Source organism: Homalodisca vitripennis, chromosome 6, assembly GCF_021130785.1.
Source record: "Homalodisca vitripennis isolate AUS2020 chromosome 6, UT_GWSS_2.1, whole genome shotgun sequence".
Classification (NCBI taxonomy): Eukaryota; Metazoa; Arthropoda; class Insecta; order Hemiptera; family Cicadellidae; genus Homalodisca; species Homalodisca vitripennis.
The window spans coordinates 112,694,123-112,718,474 of record NC_060212.1 but is presented as its reverse complement, the minus strand read 5'-3'; positions in this window follow the sequence as shown (position 1 = coordinate 112,718,474).

Here is a 24,352-nt window from a genome sequence, read left to right as displayed (position 1 = left end):
ATTGTGGGGCGTAGTTTTGTGTTTTCTGTGTTTTACTGCAATTACCCTCGGAAATTAGGCTGTCAAGAGGTAATTTGCAAATTCAATGATTATTAGTTGCTTGCTGCCGTAACCTAGGCCGTCTCGCGACCGCAGCGCGGGGCGGGGAGGGGTTGGAAGCGATCAGCTGTTTACTGGTTTGGTCGAGGTTCTTGTAGTATTTGTCTCCGTGTTAAACCTTGCTCAGCGTGTAAAGCGCGTCAGGGCGACAGTTTGAGTTGTGAATTTGTGTGAAGCGAGGCCTGCACCTTTTTCCATTAGAGGACCCCCTGTCATGGCCGTACTGAAAGTTAACCGAGTAAATAAATGCTGAATAATATTATAGGTTTTTATACATCGTCTTAGTTTTTGGATACTTGTAGGTGTCCCATTATTTGGTATTATTTAGTTTTAAAATGATGTAGTTTAACCTTTTATAAATTCTGCTCTAAATAGCGTAAGATTTTTGTAGCTTTGTGGTAATATGTTGTTTTGGCCGTAGTAGGCACTTTAAACCAATTTAAGTCCTTTTGTAACTATAAAAAGACGGTTTATTCAACGGACACTACAGATTAACGTATATTGAAAGTATATCTATTAAGTTGTGGACAGCAGAAATTGATTAGATACCACAGAATTGAATGAGTGAGAATTTTATTTAATGTACTGATTTGTATTATTTTGATTACTTATTTATTTTAATGTATTATATATATATATATATATATATATATATATATATATATATATAAGAAATAATAAATACTCACGAACCTTAAACACAATTTTATATCCGAGATTGGGTATAAGGTAGCCTACTAATTTTAATCCATATTACTGAAGTTATTTTATGTTTTAACATTATGTATATTCCTATTAGTGGGGTTTCTCAAAAAGAAGCTTGAATGCAGTACTGTTACACAATGGTAATATTGTTAAAAATATGTTGGTTATTCAGGGTAAAGCAACAAGCAAGTCAATGTAGTATTTATGAAAATATTTTATTCAGAGTATGGATGGACGATTTGTTAATAATTTAAAAGTCATATCAGTGTTACTTGGGCAACAAAGCGAATACAAGATACCTTCAGGAAATGTACAATGATATTTATTGAAAATATTTCATATTCAGAGTATAACAAAAGTTAGATATGAAGGGACAAAACCACAAAGAGAATCATGGAATTACAATTTTGGATGAATATGATGGCTTATAATTCACAACTTCAGATTGCCGGAAATTTTATTAATCACCTGCAAATATCGATATTAAGGTCAATCACGTAGTTCTGCAAGTGGGCATGTGACACAGAGGTGTTTAACCCCTGCCTGATCAAGTGCCGAACTGCCGTATACTGGGTAAAACTACAGGACCAAACTTCACCAAATTGTTCTTGAGGTCAAACTGAACGAAAAATGTCATATAATGTATAGTCCTATCTAGCTTCGTTTACCTTAGTGGGCCATTTTGTTTTTTACATACAGAGGTGTTGTCAACCCCTGCCGATCAAGTGCCGAAACTTGGCATAAATATTATAAACGTGAACATAAGTTGTAAAAAAAATATTTTTCTAAAATCTTATGTGTATTTTCAAAATGGCGGTCATTTAAAATATTAAAACCTAAATAACTTGAAAACCAACCCTTTTTTTAATGGCCGCCATTTTGAAAATACACGTAAGATTAAAAAAAGATATTTTTTTTACAACTTATGTTCATGTTTATAATATTTGTTCCAAGTTTCAACAAAATCGGTAAACCCGTAATTAAAATAAAATTAATTGTATGTAAAATACAAAATGGCCGATCTAAGGTAAACGAAGCAAGATAGGACTATACATTATATAACATTTTTCGTTCAGTTTGACCTCCTGAACAATTTGGTGAAGTTTGGTCCTGTAATTTTGGGACACCCAGTATATACATACACTGTAGGCCTACACTGCTGTATTGTATGTAACCGTAGACTAATAGGACGATATCGGCCAGTGTTGATGCTAAGGTCAATCACCCGGTTATGTAAGTGGGCATGTGACACAGAGGTGTTTTAACCCCTACCTTTTCTGTGCCGAACTGCCGTATATACATACACTGTACACTGGTGTATAGTTTGTAACCGTAGACTAATCTCGGCCAGTGTTGATGCTAAGGTCAATCACCCGTTATGTAAGTGGGCATGTGACACAGAGGTGTTTAACCCCTACCTTTTCAAGTGCCGAACTGCCGTATACATACATACATACACTGTACACTGGTGTATAGTTTGTAACCGTAGACTAATCGGCCAGTGTTGATGCTAAGGTCAATCACCCGGTTATGTAAGTGGGCATGTGACACAGAGGTGTTTAACCCCTACCTTTTCAAGTGCCGAACTGCCGTATACATACATACACTGTACACTGGTGTATAGTTTGTAACCGTAGACTAATCTCGGCCAGTGTTGATGCTAAGGTCAATCACCCGGTTATGTAAGTGGGCATGTGACACAGAGGTGTTTAACCCCTACCTTTTCAAGTGCCGAACTGCCGTATACATACATACACTGTACACTGGTGTATAGTTTGTAACCGTAGACTAATCTCGGCCAGTGTTGATGCTAAGGTCAATCACCCGGTTATGTAAGTGGGCATGTGACACAGAGGTGTTTAACCCCTACCTTTTCAAGTGCCGAACTGCCGTATACATACATACACTGTACACTGGTGTATAGTTTGTAACCGTAGACTAATCGGCCACTGTTGATGCTAAGGTCAATCACCCGGTTATGTAAGTGGGCATGTGACACAGAGGTGTTTAACCCCTACCTTTTCAAGTGCCGAACTGCCGTATATATACATACACTGTACTCTGCTGTATTGTATGTAACCGTAGACTAATAGGACGATATCGGCCAGTGTTGATGCTAACGTCTATCACCCGGTTATGTAAGTGGGCATGTGACACAGAGGTGTTTAACCCCTACCTGATCAAGTGGCGAACTGCTGTATATATACATACACTGTACTCTGCTGTATTGTATGTAACCGTAGACTAATAGGACGATATCGGCCAGTGTTGATGCTAACGTCTATCACCCGGTTATGTAAGTGGGCATGTGACACAGAGGTGTTTAACCCCTACCTGATCAAGTGCCGAACTGCCGTATATATACATACACTGTACTCTGCTGTATTGTGTGTAACCGTAGACTATAGGACGATATCGGCCAGTGTTGATGCTAACGTCTATCACCCGGTTATGTAAGTGGGCATGTGACACAGAGGTGTTTAACCCCTACCTTTTCAAGTGCCGAACTGCCGTATATATACATACACTGTACTCTGCTGTATTGTATGTAACCGTAGACTAATAGGACGATATCGGCCAGTGTTGATGCTAACGTCTATCACCCGGTTATGTAAGTGGGCATGTGACACAGAGGTGTTTAACCCCTACCTGATCAAGTGGCGAACTGCCGTATATATACATACACTGTACTCTGCTGTATTGTGTGTAACCGTAGACTAATAGGACGATATCTCGGCCAGTGTTGATGCTAACGTCTATCACCCGGTTATGTAAGTGGGCATGTGACACAGAGGTGTTTAACCCCTACCTGATCAAGTGGCGAACTGCCGTATATATACATACACTGTACTCTGCTGTATTGTGTGTAACCGTAGACTAATAGGACGATATCGGCCAGTGTTGATGCTAACGTCTATCACCCGGTTATGTAAGTGGGCATGTGACACAGAGGTGTTTAACCCCTACCTGATCAAGTGGCGAACTGCCGTATATATACATACACTGTACTCTGCTGTATTGTGTGTAACCGTAGACTAATAGGACGATATCGGCCAGTGTTGATGCTAACGTCTATCACCCGGTTATGTAAGTGGGCATGTGACACAGAGGTGTTTAACCCCTACCTGATCAAGTGGCGAACTGCCGTATATATACATACACTGTACTCTGCTGTATTGTGTGTAACCGTAGACTAATAGGACGATATCGGCCAGTGTTGATGCTAACGTCTATCACCCGGTTATGTAAGTGGGCATGTGACACAGAGGTGTTTAACCCCTACCTGATCAAGTGCCGAACTGCCGTATATATACATACACTGTACTCTGCTGTATTGTATGTAACCGTAGACTAATAGGACGATATCGGCCACTGTGTTGATGCTAACGTCTAATCACCCGGTTATGTAAGTGGGCATGTGACACAGAGGTGTTTAACCTATACCTTTTCAAGTGCCGAACTGCTGTATATATACATACACTGTACACTGGTGTATAGTTTGTAACCGTAGACTAACAGGACGATATCGGCCACTGTTTGATGCTAACGGTCAATCACCCGGTTATGTAAGTGGGCATGTGACACAGAGGTGTTTAACCCCTACCTTTTCAAGTGCCGCGAACTGCCGTATACATACATACACTGTACTCTGGTGTATAGTTTGTAACCGTAGACTAATCGGCCACTGTTGATGCTAACGTCTATCACCCGGTTATGTAAGAGGGCATGGGACACAGAGGTGTTTAACCCCTATACCTGATCAAGTGGCGAACTGCCGTATATATACATTATACATACACTGTACTCTGATGTATTGTGTGTAACCGTAGATCTATAAGGACTATATCGGCCAGTGTTGATGCTAACGTCTATCACCCGGTTATGTAAGTGGGCATGTGACACAGAGGTGTTTAACCCCTACCTGATCAAGTGGCGAACTGCCGTATATATACATACACTGTACTCTGCTGTATTGTATGTAACCGTAGACTAATAAGACGATATCGGCCAGTGTTGATGCTAACGTCTATCACCCGGTTATGTAAGTGGGCATGTGACACAGAGGTGTTTAACCCCTACCTGATCAAGTGGCGAACTGCCGTATATATACATACACTGTACTCTGCTGTATTGTATGTAACCGTAGACTAATAAGACGATATCGGCCAGTGTTGATGCTAACGTCTATCACCCGGTTATGTAAGTGGGCATGTGACACAGAGGTGTTTAACCCCTACCTGATCAAGTGGCGAACTGCCGTATATATACATACACTGTACTCTGCTGTATTGTATGTAACCGTAGACTATAAGACGATATCGGCCAGTGTTGATGCTAACGTCAATCACCCGGTTATGTAAGTGGGCATGTGACACAGAGGTTTTAACCCCTACCTGCTCAAGTGCCGAACTGCTGTATATATACATACACTGTACACTGATGTATTGTGTATGTAACCGTAGATTTATAAGACTATCTCGACCAGTGTTGATGCTAAGGTCAATCACCCGGTTATGTAAGTGGGCATGTGACACAGAGGTGTTTAACCCCTATACCTGATCAAGTGGCGAACTGCCTGTATATATACATACACTGTACTCTGATGTATTGTGTGTAACCGTAGATTTATAAGACTATCTCGGCCAGTGTTGATGCTAAGGTCAATCACCCGGTTATGTAAGTGGGCATGTGACACAGAGGTGTTTAACCTATACCTTTATCAAGTGCCGAACTGCTGTATATATACATACACTGTACACTGGTGTATAGTTTGTAAACCGTAGATTTATAAGACTAATCGGCCAGTGTTGATGCTTCAGGTCAATCACCCGGTTATGTAAGAGGGCATGGGACACAGAGGTGTTTAACCTATACCTGATCAAGTGCCGAACTGCTGTATATATACATACACTGTACACTGATGTATTATGTGTAACCGTAGATTTATAAGACTATCTCGGCCAGTGTTGATGCTAAGGTCAATCACCCGGTTATGTAAGAGGGCATGGGACACAGAGGTGTTTAACCCCTACCTTTTCAAGTGCCGAACTGCCGTATACATACATACACTGTACACTGGTGTATAGTTTGTAACCGTAGACTAATCGGCCACTGTTGATGCTAAGGTCAATCACCCGGTTATGTAAGAGGGCATGGGACACAGAGGTGTTTAACCCCTGTCTTCTACCTGTCAATCACATGTGACTCATTGGATTCGTGGTGGTCACTATTCGTGGAGATTCCGGTAAAGCATTTAAATTTTATATTTTGCTATATATATATATATATATATATATATATATATATATGTGTGTGTGTGTGTGTGTGTGTGTGTGTGTGTGTGTGTGTGTGTGTGTGTGTGTGTTTTCTTTAAATTTAATTAAAACATTTTAACCTTAGATAGTATTATTAATTAAAATATTGTGTAATGATATAATTCACATTACGATTCAAAATTGCTGAACTGGATGTACATTACTGACTGTCCACGTAATTTTAGAAGTGAATCGAACGTATGAAATTTTGTAATATTTTTATTCGTATCTTATCTTTTTATGTATTCTCAAAAAAATATTTAAATGTATTTAAAATGTGTGTTTAAAATGTAATAAATTACATCATGTAGCCTATGTGTACAAATTGTAAATAGCTTGCCTAATAATCATGAAGGAAACAGGATTTTTCCGAACATTTACCACCGTTTGGTGAAACAAAAAATCAGTAACACAATGTTTCCAGATATTTAATCTGATCTAACCTAAAGTTAGTGAAGTTGACACACAACATGGTGGTTGTGATTCTTGACTTAGGTGTGTCACAACGCTTTGGTATGATTTGTTTTTTTTTTTACCTAGTTTGTAATTATGTATTATGTTAGTTATTTACCTGAAGAAGAGATGAGATTGCAGATCTCAAAACGTAGTGTTACTTTTTGTATTACTGTTTTTTTCCTTCACTGAACGATGGCAGATGTCCGGAAAAATCCTGTTTCCTTCACAATACTTCCATCGTCAAAAATAAACTTCAAACAAAGAACTAATAATCATATTCAGTTTGGTCATCGATAAAAAAAATTGTTACCATTTCAACATTTTAACTTCCTTAAAAATTATATAACACTATAATGATGTTTGAGTAATTCATAAAAATATATCCCAAAATAATGTTGAAACATAGTGTGCCTATTATAGGCTACGTGTTGCGTAACAGACTTCGCTAAGGTTGCATGCAAAATTTCAAATCGATAAGCTAATTTTGTTCCCTAGATGTCCTGTGAACAGGCAAACACACATATGAAATCTTACAGTAAATAGCCTAAATGTTTTAATTCCCCGCAGACAAAAGGGAGAGTCTCTTAGCCTACTGAGTAATAGGCATGAATATGCTTAGCCTAATCCCATTGTTGGATACACCATCACAGTCCTCGTTCTTGACTTTGTAGAAATTAATTTCCATGCAAAGTTCTAAGTGTACAGATGAAATCCTTCTTGCGATATCTTGCCAGATACATTATCATTTTTGTTCAGTAAGTTAAGTTTTTAAGCAGTGTTCAAATAAAGCTAACGAATTCCGGTAAGGTAGACTACTACATAGTAAGAGCGTGTTGAAGTCAAATATCAACGACTTTAACATTGACTCCATTCTATTATATTTTATTTTTACTTAAGGGCTAAAATTGTCAGTTATTAAAATCTAATATGTACACGGTTTGTTTAGACATTTATTTATTCCGAAATTTTCTCGATGCCAATCATGGTTACACATAAGCCCAATGTTAAAATATGCGCTAACGCTCAGCCAAATCTCATGCAGTGACAAACCCCATTACCAATTTTGGTGTTCCTCTTTAGGTTTCTCTTGTAATTTTTAATGGAGTTTTTGTAACTGGCGAAGCCTGGGGCAGGAAAAATATTATTTCTGCCCGTTTATCTGTTGTTATCTTGGAAAAACTTACCTAAATACTTGAAATTTTGCACAAAACTTCATTTTTATAACTAACATTTACGGGGTGTAAAAGAGGCCCGCACGGGCTTGATAATCTCCGAACGATTACAGGTAAAGCAATAAAAGTTGGTAAATCAATACCGCAGCTATAAATCTACTATTTGAAGTAGCTACAATTTTTTTGTCATGTCAGGGGGATGGTTCGCAAGGAGTCAGAAGAAAATCTGAAATGAGAGCATAAGTCGAGTAGTACATCAAATTAAAAGTATACATTAGTAGAGTAGGCTACAATGCCGTAAATCCGATCTCAAAGGGTTCACTCTTTAAAAAATTACGTTGGTTTAAATTTTGAAACATTTACAAAGTAGCCTAACTTAATTCTTGTTTTAGATGGTTTAATATTTTTGTCTTCGCTAAAGTTGTGAAAGTTAAACTTAGTAAATGAATAATGGACTAAAGAAGTAGTGTTTAAGGTAGTTAGTGACTTCAAATCCAATGGAGGATGGTCTACAAGGACTTGTGGGGGGAGGGGAGATTTAACGTAAGAATAGCTCAAGATGTACATTATTTTACAATTGTCAGACCACCCTCCATTGTATTTTAAGAGTCATTAACCACCTTAAAAAACTATTTCTTAAGTCCAGTATTCATTTACTAAGTTTAACTTTCACAACTTGAGCCATGACAAGAATATTAAACCATCTAGAACAGGACCTACATTGTAAATGTTCCAAACTTTAAACCAAAGTAATTTTTTTTAAAGTTGACCTTTTCAAGTGGGATTTTCGGCATTGTACTCTACTAATAAAGACCTTTAATTTGATATACTACTCGATCAACGTTCTTATTTAAGATTTCCTTCTGACTCCTTGCGGGCCATCCCCCTGACATTACAATAAAGGTAGTTACTTCAATAAGTAGATTTAAAGTTGCAGTGATGTACCAAGTTTTATTGCTTTGCCTGTAATCGTTCAGGAATTATCAAGCCCGTACGGGAATTTTTACACCCTGTATACGAAGCTTCACGCAAGTTTATAATGATTTAATGATAGGATGGCTAGAATAGCCTTCTAACGTCGTTTCAAACGGCAAATTGCAAGACTTTAAATGCCTATAGCTCATAATCTAATAGAATTTTACAAAAATATTCTCAAGAGAGAAAACATATTAAAATTGTATTTTACAATAAAATACTGGATTTTGCATAACAACAATTTTAAGTTGGTTACCATGTTGCAAAAATGGTAGCGATTTTTGGGATTTCCAAAATTGATTTTTTTTTTCAAGTATACCAAAATATAAGTATGGTCCCCATTTTTCACCAGAATTACGATTTAGCAGACACAAATATAACACACCTTATAAAATCACCCTCTGTATATGAAGTGGGTTGAAACTAATCCTTATATCGATTATATGAACTAGGCGAATGTTTTGAAGTTTATTCCAGCCCCGTACGTCACGATGAGCATTAGTTAATTCTAGGCAATAAATTTCAACTTTAGTAAGCATACAGCATGTATGTTTAGTGCATAGTCAATATACACTTATAATGCTGAACATGTTTTGTTCATTGAACAACTCAATCAGTAAATATTATTTTAAGATAAGGCTGTAGTAAAATGCTCGTAAGTAAAACCTCATACGGTTTTACGTCCTTATTACCAGTGTTGTAGAATCGTGGAAGATATCTCATTTTAACATACTATTCTCAAGCGTATCGATTTATTCGATATGTTCATGAGGGTTATTCAGACAACATTTCAAACTTTGTAGTATTTCATCGTTTAAATTTAAAGCATTATTTTCAAATAGTTATATATTTTAGGAAAAAAGAACATTAGGTATCATTGCAGTGAAAATTGTTCTCTAGAAAACTCGCTCAATCGAATAAGCTTTCATCAAGAGCCTTGTTTCCTTTAGACGGCCCATTACGGTTTTGGTTTAAACAATAATAAACAGATCAACAATAACAAATCTGTGACAGTGTCAGATTTCAGACGCTTCACTAAGAGAAAGATGAACTGGAGCTAAACTCAACATTCACATTCAATAAATTCTTCCTACCATACCTACGTTACTTGTTGAATATTTCTTATCTGAACCAAAGTTGTAATACAAATCTGTGACAGTGTCAGTCTTCAGACGCTTCACTAAGAGAAAGATGAACTGGAGCTAAACTCAACATTCACATTCAATAAATTCTTCCTACCATACCTACGTTACTTGTTGAATATTTCTTATCTGAACCAAAGTTAATACAAATCTGTGACAGTGTCAGTCTTCAGACGCTTCACTAAGAGAAAGATGAACTGGAGCTAAACTCAACATTCACATTCAATAAATTCTTCCTACCATACCTACGTTACTTGTTGAATATTTCTTATCTGAACCACAGTTGTAATACTGAAATATTGTATCAATATGTCAGTTGGCGCTGACTACGTATTATTTTTTAACGTTTATTAAAATTGAAAGGCAACAATGTCTTTGAATCTGATGTACATTTTTAATATAGTTTACATGATTAAGAACACGCTGGTAAAAAATGTATGACTCTTCAACTAGATTCAAAGTACAGTGTTTTCATTGCTGGTCAATCTACATAGGAAATACTATAACGAAGTTCAAATTTAAAAATTAATTTAAATAAAAAGAAACACATTCATGATATTTAAAAATTCTAATAATAGGAAAAACAACACTAGAGATAGGCTAATTACAATGGAAATTGTAACACTGTCTCAGTCCAGTAAGCTTTTTTCATCAATAGCCCTGTTTATTTTAGACTGCTCATTACAGTTTTGGTTTGGACAATAATCATTGTGGCGTACGATTGTCAAACAAGCTGTTAATTGCTTGTCCAATAACCTCCATAGAATTGTGTTCTATATAGGTATAAAATGATAGTTTAAGAAACTAAGGCCCAAAATAAAACAATACTAGCCAGAGCGTTTGCTCAACGCCATAAGCTGTAAATTATGTACAGTCCTCAGTAACCTTCCATTTAAGTAATTTAAATTAAAAAGTAGGTTGTAGGACAATGACCTTGATTTTCTCCCGTAAGAACAATCCTAAAACTCACCCAGTTTCATGCTCTTATTTTAGATCATAGCGTAATAGGAAATGTCTCGTTTTAAAGGTAAAATTGCGGCGAGTGCCACTATAGATTTGAGTTTAGCGCGTAATCTATCAGTAGCCGCGAACACGATAGCCAGCTGGGTCGACCTTTAGGTCATAGCTTTAACAATGGGAGCCTCCTACTATCTGGAATTCTCCTGGACAGGTTCTGGTAAACTTCCTGCTTAGGTTAACTAGCGGAGAGCGGAGGTTGTGTCGGAGTCGTTGTGCGGCTATCGTATAGAGTAGGTCGGTTAGAAGTGTATGTAAATCGTCTAAGCTTAAGTGTTATAGTTAGGGGACTTTCGGAACCATATCCTAGTGGCGGTTCCACGGTAAACAATTAGTCCTCTGGAAAGGTGCCCTCTTCCGGTCGCGACGACACGAGGTCGCAAAATTAATGTGCATCCAAAGGTTTTTTAGTATTTCGATATTTTTATGGCTTATTCTAAATAGAAATCTCAACCTTTGTTGCACTCCATCGGTTGAATATTAAAAAAAGTATTCCCTTTACAAAAAAATTGCGTTTGTGTGCATACATAAATGTAAGAGCATAAAACTGCATGCGGTTTAACATTGTTCTTATAAAGGTCATTTTACTACTGGAGGCTCTTAAGCAAGTTTCTAGGAAAGTGTAAAACATAATAAGGATTTAGAAGGTTCTCAGCAGAACCACATTTGGCCAACGAGGGAAGACAAATGCCCGAGCAGATGCCTTTTGCCGGCAGCCGCGCCGCCTGCGGCCCAAAAAACCGACCTTATCCACTTCGGAATGTTCCAGTTTTTCACCAATTAGGATCTTGACATAATTAACTTGTGCCGCTGCTTCTGTTTGGCCCAGGGCGTACTCCCTGACACAACCCTTTTAAATGGTCCGTCTTGACTGTTTTCGTCGTAAATCTCATTTGGGGCCCCGTGTCAAGGGTTTCGAAATATCCCCGGGGATTTATGACAACCGCTATTTTTCACAACACATCAAAATCTGTTATGTGTGGGATTGAAAAACTATTTTCGGTGTTGTCGATTTGGTAATTCCGTTATGTTCTTGCAGGTATTTGTTGTTAGATTGTTAATAATTAGGTGTACAAGAGCCGTTGCTGTTAGAGCACCTTTAATTAATTAAAATTATTCGGAACAAAGTTTCTGTTTAGCCGTAATAATTGAGGGATAGAAACCATAAAGATTTGTCTGCACTGAGAAATTGAATGCAGTAAACATTCGTGTTGTAAATTTAACTTAATTTATTAAGTTGTTTGGTTTTCTCACCTGGACAATAATGTTTTTTTTTTTTTTACTAAAAACAACTTCTTTAGAATAAAATTTAATTAAATATTTTATCATTTAAGGGCTTGTAGAATTATGTCGAAAACAACGATTAAAAAAATATTATATGATTATTTTACAAGATATATGCATTTTATTTACATAAAGTTAAATTCCTTGAGTGTTATTTTCTTAAATTACGTTTCATGGAAAAATTAATTCAATCGTTAATCACTTCTTAAATCCTTGTACAGGCTGCAAAGTTTGACATTATTAACTTAAGTCGACCTTGTTTCTAAATTTAAAAAAGTGTCTATTCGCTTTTTAAGACAGTGCTTGACCTTAAAATTTTAAAAAGTTGCTATTCGCCTCCAAGACAAATAATTATCTCAAAGGGCTAAATTCATTGAATTAAGATGTATTCGGTTTTAATTAAAACTAGTTACACACTGAGTTCACAGTGAAATTCTAAATTTATCACGAAGTAAACCTAAAAGTGACGCTTTTAAGGAATATCGACGTGAGTTTCGATTATTAATACAATACGGTAGCATATCACAAACTAGGTATACTTGTGTAGTCGATGCGACACGTGTAGTCTACCGGAACATCTTATGCATAACGTGCTTTAAAACTGTGTAGGCGTACTGAGTGTGTAGGGGATACTTTACAAACATATTCCGTCGCCGTAGACCGTTTAAATAGTTCATTTACTATCACTCTGTTTGGAAGTTTGTTTTCTCATAAATTAATTATTAAATAATGTTTAAATAGTTTCTAGTAAGATATTGGCGTGCCTAATAAGAAGCCGTTACGTCCACTGATGGCATTCAGTAAATGATGTACATATTTTCAAAATTCATATGTTCACAACCACACATGAAATCTACGTTTACTTCCGACTATGACGGCAGGAATTTTGCAATCCAGCCTTCTTGCACATCCTAATAGCTTTGAGGGATCTAGATACAAAATTTCAGCTGTGATTGAGTGAGTGGTATTCGGTATTGAAATATTTATTGTTGGCTGAGAGTTAGTGAAGCCTGCCACTCAAGGGCTTGGAACATTTTCATTTCTGTCTGTCCGTCTGCCTACACATCTCGAGAACGAACTGGCCCACAGACTTGACACTGCATGAAGCTTCATTTCTGTAGAGGCAACATCGTTGTCTATGATAGTGCATGTAACTCTATTGGATTCGGCTGAGCGTTAGTGAATAGTTTTCAATTTGTCTTGTTCTAACCATGATGTTAACGAGAACATCCAGAATAAATTAATGAGCACTTTGGTTAGTTTCTTATTGAGGATAGATGACTGCATTAACCTGGGTCCTTGTCACTTGGATTGTCACAAGGACCCAGGTTAATGCAGTCATTAACTTGGGTCGTGAATTTTGGGTTGTGAGGATGAATTCCAAAATTCGAAATCTAGCGTTCTATTTTTGTACACATAAAAAAAGATAACGTCAAAAAACACATGAGTCTTTCAAACTGAATATAATAATTTTATATTTTAGCACGTGACAGTAACTCATGTATCTATGATGTTGAAAAGCTCGTACAACCTCAGCAAGGACGTAGCCAGGAAAATATTTGGGGTGGGGGTGTCAGACAACTGATATTTTCCCGTAGCGGATAGAGAGTAAGACCCCATTTTGTTCCTTAAAAAGTTCTTGATCCCTTTCTTAAATGAGAACGATATTGCAGCAGTACATGTCGGTAATAATGAATTATTTACTAAAAAAGTAATTAAACAATTGAAAATTTGGAGGGGGGGGTCGGATCCCCTCGCTGGCTACGTCCTTAAACATCATCGAAGTCTGTACATAACACGTGGTGTCTTGTTTCGTCCATACTTCTGTTTAAATTTGTATTTATTCATAACACAATTATTTTTTTAGTGATACATAATCAAATCAACCCTACTGTTCACTCAACTAGTTTTAGTTTTGTAAGAATCTTTTAATAATACCTACCCTTAATTTTTTTAATGAGCAACCTGTATTATATCTCCCATTCAGACACCTGTGAACGAGACAGTTCACAATGCGACGTTAATTTGTAATAAATATGCTGAATTTAAAAAGTGGTTTGAAATTTAGCTGTAATTGATTGTAATAGAAATAGAGTTATATAGTGAAGATCACGTCAAGCGCACCAGGGTGAGGTGGAGCTGAACGCGTTAACGGCGGGGGTGTGGCGGCGACTTCTAGACCCAGAGTATCTCTGATTTATCGCCTAAGCTGTTCTCCGAGTGAATCAAAATCAAAACGCGCGCCGCGGTGGCGGTACGTTTGTGTAGTTCTAACTCGCGTCTGGAGCTCATTTTGGCCGGGCGACCTTGAGTTATAGCCGATGTCACCTCGAAGGGTGGAGTTGATCTGTGTTGACACCAGATATCTTAATTTTTTTCATCGTCTGACTAGGCGGGGTTGTTCCACTTTTAATTACGTTTCTGCAAACTAAGACTCTAGAATTTACTCACGTTGTCTTCATACCCATTAATTGAAAACTTCAAAGTTCTCCCACAAGTTTATAGGTGATGCAATAATTGTTTGGTTTGAAGAATGTGGCGTTTTAAATTACAGGGATTTAACGTTGGAAATTTAGGCATTTTGTAATTAGAACAAAATAAAAATGGCTGTAGATATAAATATGAGCTTGTACAGTACGAGTACATACATGACTTTTTGTTTCAAGAAGTGACGTATTTTTTATTCATACAAAATTTTAAAATCCGTTAGGAAAAAAATGTTTTATATTCAAGTCATGAATGACTAAAAACATGTCACTCCTTAAACTATAATTTGTCCATACTGTAAACGTTTCATATCTTTGACAGTTTTTATTTTGGCTTGATTACAAAATTGTGTAGATATACTACTTTTAATGCCTGTAATTGTACGTAGGAATGGTCAGAATGTTTTCTACTTTTTTTGTGTTCACAGGAGTTTTCTTAAAGAATTTGACATAAAACATTTTCTAAGCCCAAAATATATTGCACCACGTGAAAGAACAGAGCTATTATTCGTATGTGCATGCAATATTTACCTTAACATTTTTATTTGATATTATAGTTTCCGATGAAAAATAATATTTTGTTTCTATATTAAAATTCAACAAAACCGTGTTCAACTAACGGGAACGGTAATTTGATGCGGTTAATATTGAGCATGCATCAAATTTATCCGAATTTTTGACAAGGTTGACAGTTCTTATGCTGGAGACTTAGGCAACATTTCTTGTTGGTGTGAAGGCTAGCAAAATGGTATTTATGTAACCATAAATTTTATATCTTATCGAATAAGACAGTAATGGTTGAAATTAAACTGTTAAAATAGAAATCTGCAGGTTAAAAACTATTTTTTAAATCCAGTCCATATTTTCAAATTTTATATATTATTGATGTAGGCTAAAATCCATGGGATGTTTTATTAATAAAATTCTCGCTGTGCGATGGCATAACGTAATTAACATATAAAACGTTATTACAGCACTAGGGTGCTCTCATGAGCTAAGCAGTTGATGTATATTAACTCTCCCTCTAACCCTTACCCTCTAATCGACCGGTAACTAACTAAAATTAATAGTTTTATTTATTATATATTAGTATAATGGAAAATCAACTAAAACCCTTTGTTTAATGTTTTTATTGCCATACACGTGTTTCGGTATTCAACCATCATCAGCGTACATTAACCTCTAACTAAATAATAAACAATTAAATATACATATGAACCATTTAAACATGTAAAATTTAAATGACACAGTTGTAGTTTTGATTAGTAATATGTATTTAATGCTTTTTTTTTTTTTTTTTTTTTTTTTTTTTCAAAAATTGAGTTTGTCTTATTTTTCAGATTACTATTTAAAGTATTATGAGGATCTTTATTATTATTTAGATAGATATGTAATTCTTCTTTTGTGTTTAATTTCTCTCCTTGCCTTTCGATATCTAAAGTTTCCGTGTTTATTATATATTATGTTGTTGGTTGAGGCAAGTGTTATTAGTTATTACAAGCCCAAAGGTTTTTCAAGGTTAATTAAAGTCTAATAATTATTATTTTAAATATTTTCAATGCATATTAAGTGAAAATTATTACTTTTTTACTTCAACACTACAATAGAAAGCCTCAACATATTCTCAAGCAACAAAGAAGGGAATTGTTGCATTTTATGTTATGTGCTATGCCATCTAATATCGTACAATAAATCGTGCTAATAATGACGTTTAAAAGAAAATCATCATTTGAGCGGAACTCTTTACTCATTCCGCATAAGGAATGTACGCTATCACGTTTCTGATGAGGAGGAAGAGTGCGGCGCCCAAGCTGGAGCCCTGCGGAACGCCAAGTCTCACTATATCACCTTGAGTATCACGTTCTAATGGCTCTCCTCTTGCATCGCACTGCAAGCTGCTTCCGTTTGTAGTTCTGTAATGTTACCCGAGCCTTAACAGACTTCCTGGAACTCCGGCGTGCGCTTGTTGTCTATCTCAAACAGCCAATTAAACACTCCGATGTAGCAGCCATTATTATAGTGATTGATACCTTACGCTAGGAATGTCTTGACATTGCATTTTCTCTGGATGTGCAGCCATTTGTGTTATAACCCTCCTTGGTGATCGTTTCAAAACGGTATATTTGATAATATGTTGAGAGATCCTTTACTTTTTTAGATTCTGAAGACATTAAAAGTCAAGTTCTCGCGGTAATTTTTGTCCTATTCAGTTGAAGGTCATTATAATCAAAGGTAAAAATCAGTCCAAAACCGCAAAAAGTAATCATGAACAAAATAAATAAATCAAACCATTTTTACTCATCCGAACACTATTTGTAGGAACTAAAGTTTCCCCAACAATATTGTTTTTCTCTGTTGAAAAGCCTGGTAATTTTGATTGCCAACAGAATTTTGATTCTGACCTACAATGTCTTTTTAAATTTAAATACTTGTAATAACTGTTTTTTACACTAATAATATACATTTTCCCGTGACGGAAATGTGTGATATAGCAGTAAAACATATGGCATTTATATTGTGAGTGTAACCTGCATTATCAACCTTGCCTTTACATTGCTAACGAGTGTGTTGACCTATGGGGCAACGTTCTAGAGTGATGTGCAAGTAACAAGAGAGGTACGCAACTCCAGTATTTTGGTTTTAGAACATTGAATGAAGTCATGATCTATATATATAAAAATGAATGTTTGTATGTTTGTCCTTTATGGAATCGTGAACTATTGGACCGATCATGATGAAAATTTGTACGTATATGTATTTGTTCCACGGAGAAGGTTTATAGCTATGCCCATCCCTTTCCCGATTCAGGATTCCGCCCCACTGGTTACAGAAATACCCATAAGAAATGCATTGCAGCAAACATATGTTAACGTCTTTTCAAATTTTTAATCAGCTGTTCTTTGTAAACATATATTACACTTATAGTTTTAAAGCATAGAGTAAGCTTAAGAGAAACGACAAATTTTGTTTAAACTGTTTTTGCAATCACTGTTAAACATAGACTTTACTATCCAGATAATACAATTCAAATTTGACGTAAAGATTCACCTTTAACTGCAATATTTATTTAATATAAACCATGCTCATGCTTGATCAGAAGAGTAATGCAGATATCATAATTACTATCTTACGTTGGCTACAAATATAAAGAATGTTATAAAATCAACCTTAGTTGTTTTTTTTTGACAGAAGTATGGTTCTCAAAACTCCGTGTGTACATATTCTCTCGATCGAGACAACAAAGCAAGCTCAATCGTGGCATCGGAGATATAACTAATTTAATCTAAAATTTATTATAGTAAAAAAAAAAATTTACTAAGTAATATAAGGACTTCGGTTCTTAAGATTTGCGTGCGAAGCCGTGGGTAACAGCTAGATAGAGGCAGGAATATGGTACATACCTTCATAATACGCCCAAGAGGCTCACGATGGAACGACTATCAATTATCTCAGCAATGTTTAGAATGTGATAGAAAAAGAATAAGTGAATATAGTGTACTGTTTTCAACGGGAAATTGCGTGCGAAGCCGCGGGCAACTTTTGCAAAAAATTATTGAAATGCGCAGCGAAGCGCGCCGGGCCCGCTAGTGATTTATATATAAAAAAAGAAATGTAACCTTTCAAATGCGTTAAATCGTTTAATGGACGACTTTGTTCAAAATATTGTAACATTAAATTTTATAAATCGTGATTTTATGACATCTAGATTTTCCAAGACTGTTTGAGGATTTCATGTTTTCCAAAGCTAATATTTGTTTTGTGTGTTAGTTACTATTATAATATTAGTAACAATAGTAACGAATATTATAATTATTTGCATAATATTTCTACGTCATAGCACGATAGATTTAAAAATACAAAACAAAAACAGTGAGCTGTTAACAAATTATCTATTGCATAATACTATTTTATTTTCTTTAATAATTACCGTACAAAAACACCTTATTATTAAAAAAAAAAAACTATATGGGTTAAAATAATAAGATTCATTGTATTTCTACACGTCTACATAAAATAATTGGGTGAAATTTTTGATCTTCAACGTATCTTGATCGTACCAACTTGGATGTTGGAAATATTGTTTATTAACATGTGTTGGCATCTTATCATGGGATCAAACAATCCTGTAAATTCTTATCCCAAGAGTGTTGGGTGTGTGCGCGTGCATGAGCGCGTGGAATACTGCTAGTACGCAAGTATGCGTGGGAACGTACTAGAGTCTCTGATCGCTGCGTCAGCACTGGGCAGTCGTCAGCGGCTGAGGTCGATAGCCTGGGGTCAACATCACTCACTGCTGCTCGCTGCCGCGCCTACCTACCGCTGTTGGTGCTGAGGAACTTGAGCACAGTGAGGTCTTCACTGGCCGACTAGGTTCCTCAAGAAAATGCTAACTGGGAGCCATCTGCAGTAAAATAACCTTGAGTTTGCCCCATAAGAACAAAGTTAAGCCTCAAATAGTTTTGGCCTTTTTTAGTCGTAGAAGGCCGATCCCCCTATAAGCTTTAGTCTGCCCGTCCTCATGGGTCAGTATTGTGTGCGAAGACAAACAAGAATGTCAACAGACTAAGGGCGAAAGTCGATACTGTACAGAGTTGACATACTTATCGGAGATGTCTTATCTTAAATGTATAATTGATAAGCCCCAAATGCTTTTTGGTTTTTATATTTTTTATGGGTTATTCCGAAAAATACCAACATTTGTTGCAATTTAAAGTTCAAATATTCAAAGAATATACACTTTACAAAACATTTTAAAAGCGTTTGGACGCGTATTAAAAATTTCCCTTGATTACTATAAACGATAAGCACGAGGATTAGCATTGTTCTTATTGGAAAAAAACTCAAGGTAATTTTATTACAATTGGCTCTTAAAGTACATTTTTATATAGAATTTTAATTTGTACAATGCAAGGTATCAAAAAGAGCAAGGCTGCAATACTAGCAGAAAAATTACGGGGTTGATTCCCAGAAAGGTTTATAAAAATTTATAACCGCGTTTGGACTTTGTCCTTTAATAGTGTTTAATGTAATCCATTATAACGCCATTGGCGTAAAAACTTAATATAAAATCAGGTGAAATCAAATAATTGCACATTTTTCGTCAGTTATAATTATTACGTGTTTGTTTTCATCAAAGGGTCAAGTTCGTGGAATTTGAACATATACCCACCCAAGTGGTTGTATACTTTTTAGGTAACTATTAGTTTTACGCATATTAAATAAATCAGCCTATTGCAAACTCACTCCTAAAAGTTTGTTTTCTTAATTTCGGAGGCTGAACTATAAAAATATGACGAGAGGTAAAGTGCTATTATTTTAAGGTGTTCCTGAACCTTCTGCCATAAGTATTCTGTAAAATTAATATAAAACCAGGTACATATAACACAGCAGAAATCTCTGTATTAAGTAAAAAAAGGTACAAAATAAAAAAAATCTACACAACTTGGATATGTCAACATTCGCAAACTTAAATAACTTTTTTCTTAATTTATTTAGCCTATATAAAGATTTGTTTTTTTACAAGTCGCGAATTTATTGTAATAAAACACTAGATATAAAAAATTGCTTGGTCGAGTTGCTGAATTTTTTCTTGACATGACAAATCTATTTTATTTTAATCTATGACGTAATTGTTGGTTTTATGAAACAATTAAATATCCTAATTTTTATAAATTAGTGTCTTATCGATGTAAGTTGTCCTGTCAAACCACCGAAAACAGATAAATTATTACATTTCTATTCTAAGTAACAAACAAATAAACGCGTGTTAATTTATTTTCTTGTATCAGCCGGCTGTAAAACAACCTTGAATTTTTCCCTACAGTCTTTTTTGAATATTTAAAAATGAATCACTACAAAGTTTTAGATTTGGTTTGGAATAACCTATATTTAAAAGCTAAACGCTACGATAAAAAAGAAAGGTGTAAAACTGTATAATATTTATTGGAAAAATAAACAGAATTGTAGAGCATTTACATCTTATGGCGTTTAAAAAATCTCTGGGTAGTGTTATTTTATTTTGGGCCTTATTTCCTAAAGCACAATCTTATATTTCTTTGTGTTCTATGTTGGTGATTCACCAACAAATTAGAAGAATGTTTGGGCAATTAAATACCACAATGAGTATTGTCCAAACCAAAACTGTAATTAGCACTCTGAAATAAATAATGCCTTGAGGAGACTGCTTCCTCGACTAAGCAAGTGTTACAATTCGTATTGCAATTATCCCTAATGATGTGTTTCCTATTATTGGAATTTTGAAATATCATGAATGTGTTAGTTTTTAAGTATGACCTTCCTATGTAGATTTGACCTGCAATGAAAACGTTGCAATTTTCAAATACTGTCAATAAACAAATTGCATCTATTTTTACCTGCGAGTTCTTAACCATATAAACTATCAAAAAAGTACATCGAGCAATTCAAAGATTCAATTCAGTACAAAAAATTCAAAGACATGTTTCCTTTCAATTTCAATATACTTAGTTTAAGAAATAATATATAGTCAGCGCCAACTACTGATATATTGATACAATATTTCAGTATTACAACTGTGGTTCAGATAAGTTGAAAATATTCAACAAGTAACGTAGTTATGGTAGGAAGGATTGATTGAATGTGAATGTTGAGTTTAGCTCCAGTTCATCTTTCTCTTAGTGAAGCGTCTGAAGTCTGACACTGTCACAGATTTGTATTACAACTTTGGTTCAGATAAGTTGAAAATATTCAACAAGTAACGTAGGTATGGTAGGAAGGATTTATTGAATGTGAATGTTGAGTTTAGCTCCAGTTCATCTTTCTCTTAGTGAAGCGTCTGAAGTCTGACACTGTCACAGATTTGTATTACAACTTTGGTTCAGATAAGTTGAAAATATTCAACAAGTAACGTAGTTATGGGATAGGTTGATTGAATGTGAATGTTGAGTTTAGCTCCAGTCCATCTTCGTCTTAGGAGGAATCTGGAATCATGTTCATCTGAAGAGATCCAAAAAAGTCGCCGTCGAAGAAACTCAAAATGAACTCTTTACATCGTTTTGACTTCAAATATACGTAGACTACAAAATATAGTGTTATCTACGGTAAGAGGGCGTTCTCATTGTCTCATTAGATGCACAATTAATTTCACTACGACCTCTAAGCACGGTGGGCAACTGAGTTTTCTACATAACGAAGCCATGTGGAAAGGCTTGATTCTATGTGAATTTTGAGTTAGCTCCAGTTTATGGTGAGAATTTCAATTACTCTACATTTTGTAGAATAGGTGTCTCTGATGTCGAAACGATGTAAAGAGTTCATTTTGAGCTCATTTTTACCAGAGTGTCTTCAAACGAACATGACTCCAGATTTTAGGAGTCAAGTCTGTGAAAGGGTCAGATTCAAAACGCTGCACTAAGATGGTGGACTAAGGTGGACCGGAGCTAAACTCAATATTTACATTCAATAATTATTTTATCAATACAACACGTATATATATTAATTGCCAATAGATTTTTCTGACAAAACTGCATGTATTTATTTGTAAGTTAATTTTAAGTTTCTAATTTAATTTTAGATTTTTATTTCTAAAGTACGAGTACAATTATAAATATTAAGTTACTCATAAAATAAACCATATATCTATTACGTGTAATACGCGTGTAATACGTTTTTTGTAACATATGTTTGGCTGTTACGTAAACGCCATTTTTACGTATTACAGTATTATTACGTATTATTTTTACGTGGCCAATGGGCGGTCTTGTGGTTTTTGTCGAATGGCAATATCTATGTACGTTTTAGTACAGCAAATTTCTATTTTGTATTTTACTACTTATCCTAGGGGTTACAACTGACTATTTATCGTTGTTGGCTATCTGGGCCTATGCTAAAATCCAGGGAACTGAAAAGTTTTAGTTTGACAACAAAATTTCAAAAGATAACTAGTTATTGTAATATTTCTCTTTGAAGAAATTTTATTTCATTTACATTTTAACCCAATTCATGTACGTGGGCTAGATGATAATAATATTGGCTAAGCCCATCATACGTAGGGATGAAAAATTTCATTTCTGTATGACTTTCTTCTCTGTGTCTGCTCACACGATATTTCGAAATTGAACTGACCTAAAGACGTGAAATTTTGCATAAAGCTTTATTTCTACATAAACAACACAGATATCGATGATGGTGCACGTCATTCCATCTGATTTTGCTGAGCGTTAGCAAATATTTTTAAATTTGTCTTATGGGTGAAAATATGGCAACGAGAAAACAGCAGAATAAATAAATTTGTAAACGAACTTAATCCAATACTCTGAGATTCCACACGTGAATTTTATTCTTAGCGTAAGAGGAAAAGTATCGAAAGCCAATGTTGAACTCTGTGGCAAGATTTGAGTTCTTGCGTTGTTGTACTCTCACCGGCACTGTCGTTATTTGAACACGACTACGACACCCAACTTAATGAACAAAAATGTGAATGTATCATGTTGCATGATATCCCGAGAACATTTTATTCGTAGACTTTAAATATTTGACGAAACTTTATTTCTCTATACAGGGTTGTTCATTTGAAAACTTCAAACTCGTATTAAAAGACTTATAACCCAAGTATCAACATTCTGTAAAAGGAAGTGTATAGTAATAATTGGGGGAACAAACAAAATTGTTTTAAAAATGGGGTTGAGCCCCCTATGCCCCCCGTACCCAAAGCCAATATTTTGATTTACAACAGTATTCAGTGAGTAATTGTGTTGTTATTAGTAGTAGTACAGTAGTTTGTAGACGGATAATTATTGTTGTGTAAGAAATTACATTATTGACGCTGACACCGAACGGCTTGGCCGATTTCAATTTTTTTACCAAAACAGCATTTATATGAGCTTCAATTTGAGGTGTCACAAGATATTAGTTGCCATTTTAAAATTTTGGCTTTGGGTAGGGGGGAGCATGGGGATGAGCACCCCCACTTTGAAAATAATTTTTTGTTTGTTCTCCAATTAGTACTATACACTCCCGTTTACAGAATTTTGATATTTGGGCTATAAGTCTTTTAATACGAGTTTTGAAGTTTTCAAATGAACACCCTGTAGTCAAGAATGTGTTTTATGACGGTGCATGTCAAATCATGGAATTTGGCTGACCGTAATTTGTACGTTATTTTTTTGTATGATTATACGTGTGTCTATCTGCCCTGAAGACATCTTGAGAATTGTATAAGTTATAGACCTGAACTTTAACGAAGCCTGTAGCGTAGCCTACTCCTGCCTTGTATACACTGTATTGTTTAAAACTTCAACCATACTCGAATTTCAAATTATTTACATTTCTGGTGTCTATGCCTAATAAGGAAGAGATCAAACACATATCTACTTACAAAATGTATATCACAACGTTTCGAATATTGGAATCTATCCTCTTCATCAGGTGGGGGAGAGGATGTATTTACGGATGTATGTACATTAACTATGTATGTAATTAATCCGTACATACATAAAAAACAGAAAGAAGAAAAGAAGGGAAAGAAAAGGGTTCAAACATACCCATAAGTTGCTTGGAGTGCAGTCTAAGGCGTTGTTCACTGCACAGAATGCAAGTCCCGAGTACGAGAATCATAATCGCACATCACACCAGCACATGCTACAGTGGGATACTGTACAGCATATGTACCTTTTGTAACATATAACGATGGCAAATGACCGAAAACTTTAGAACAAAGAATA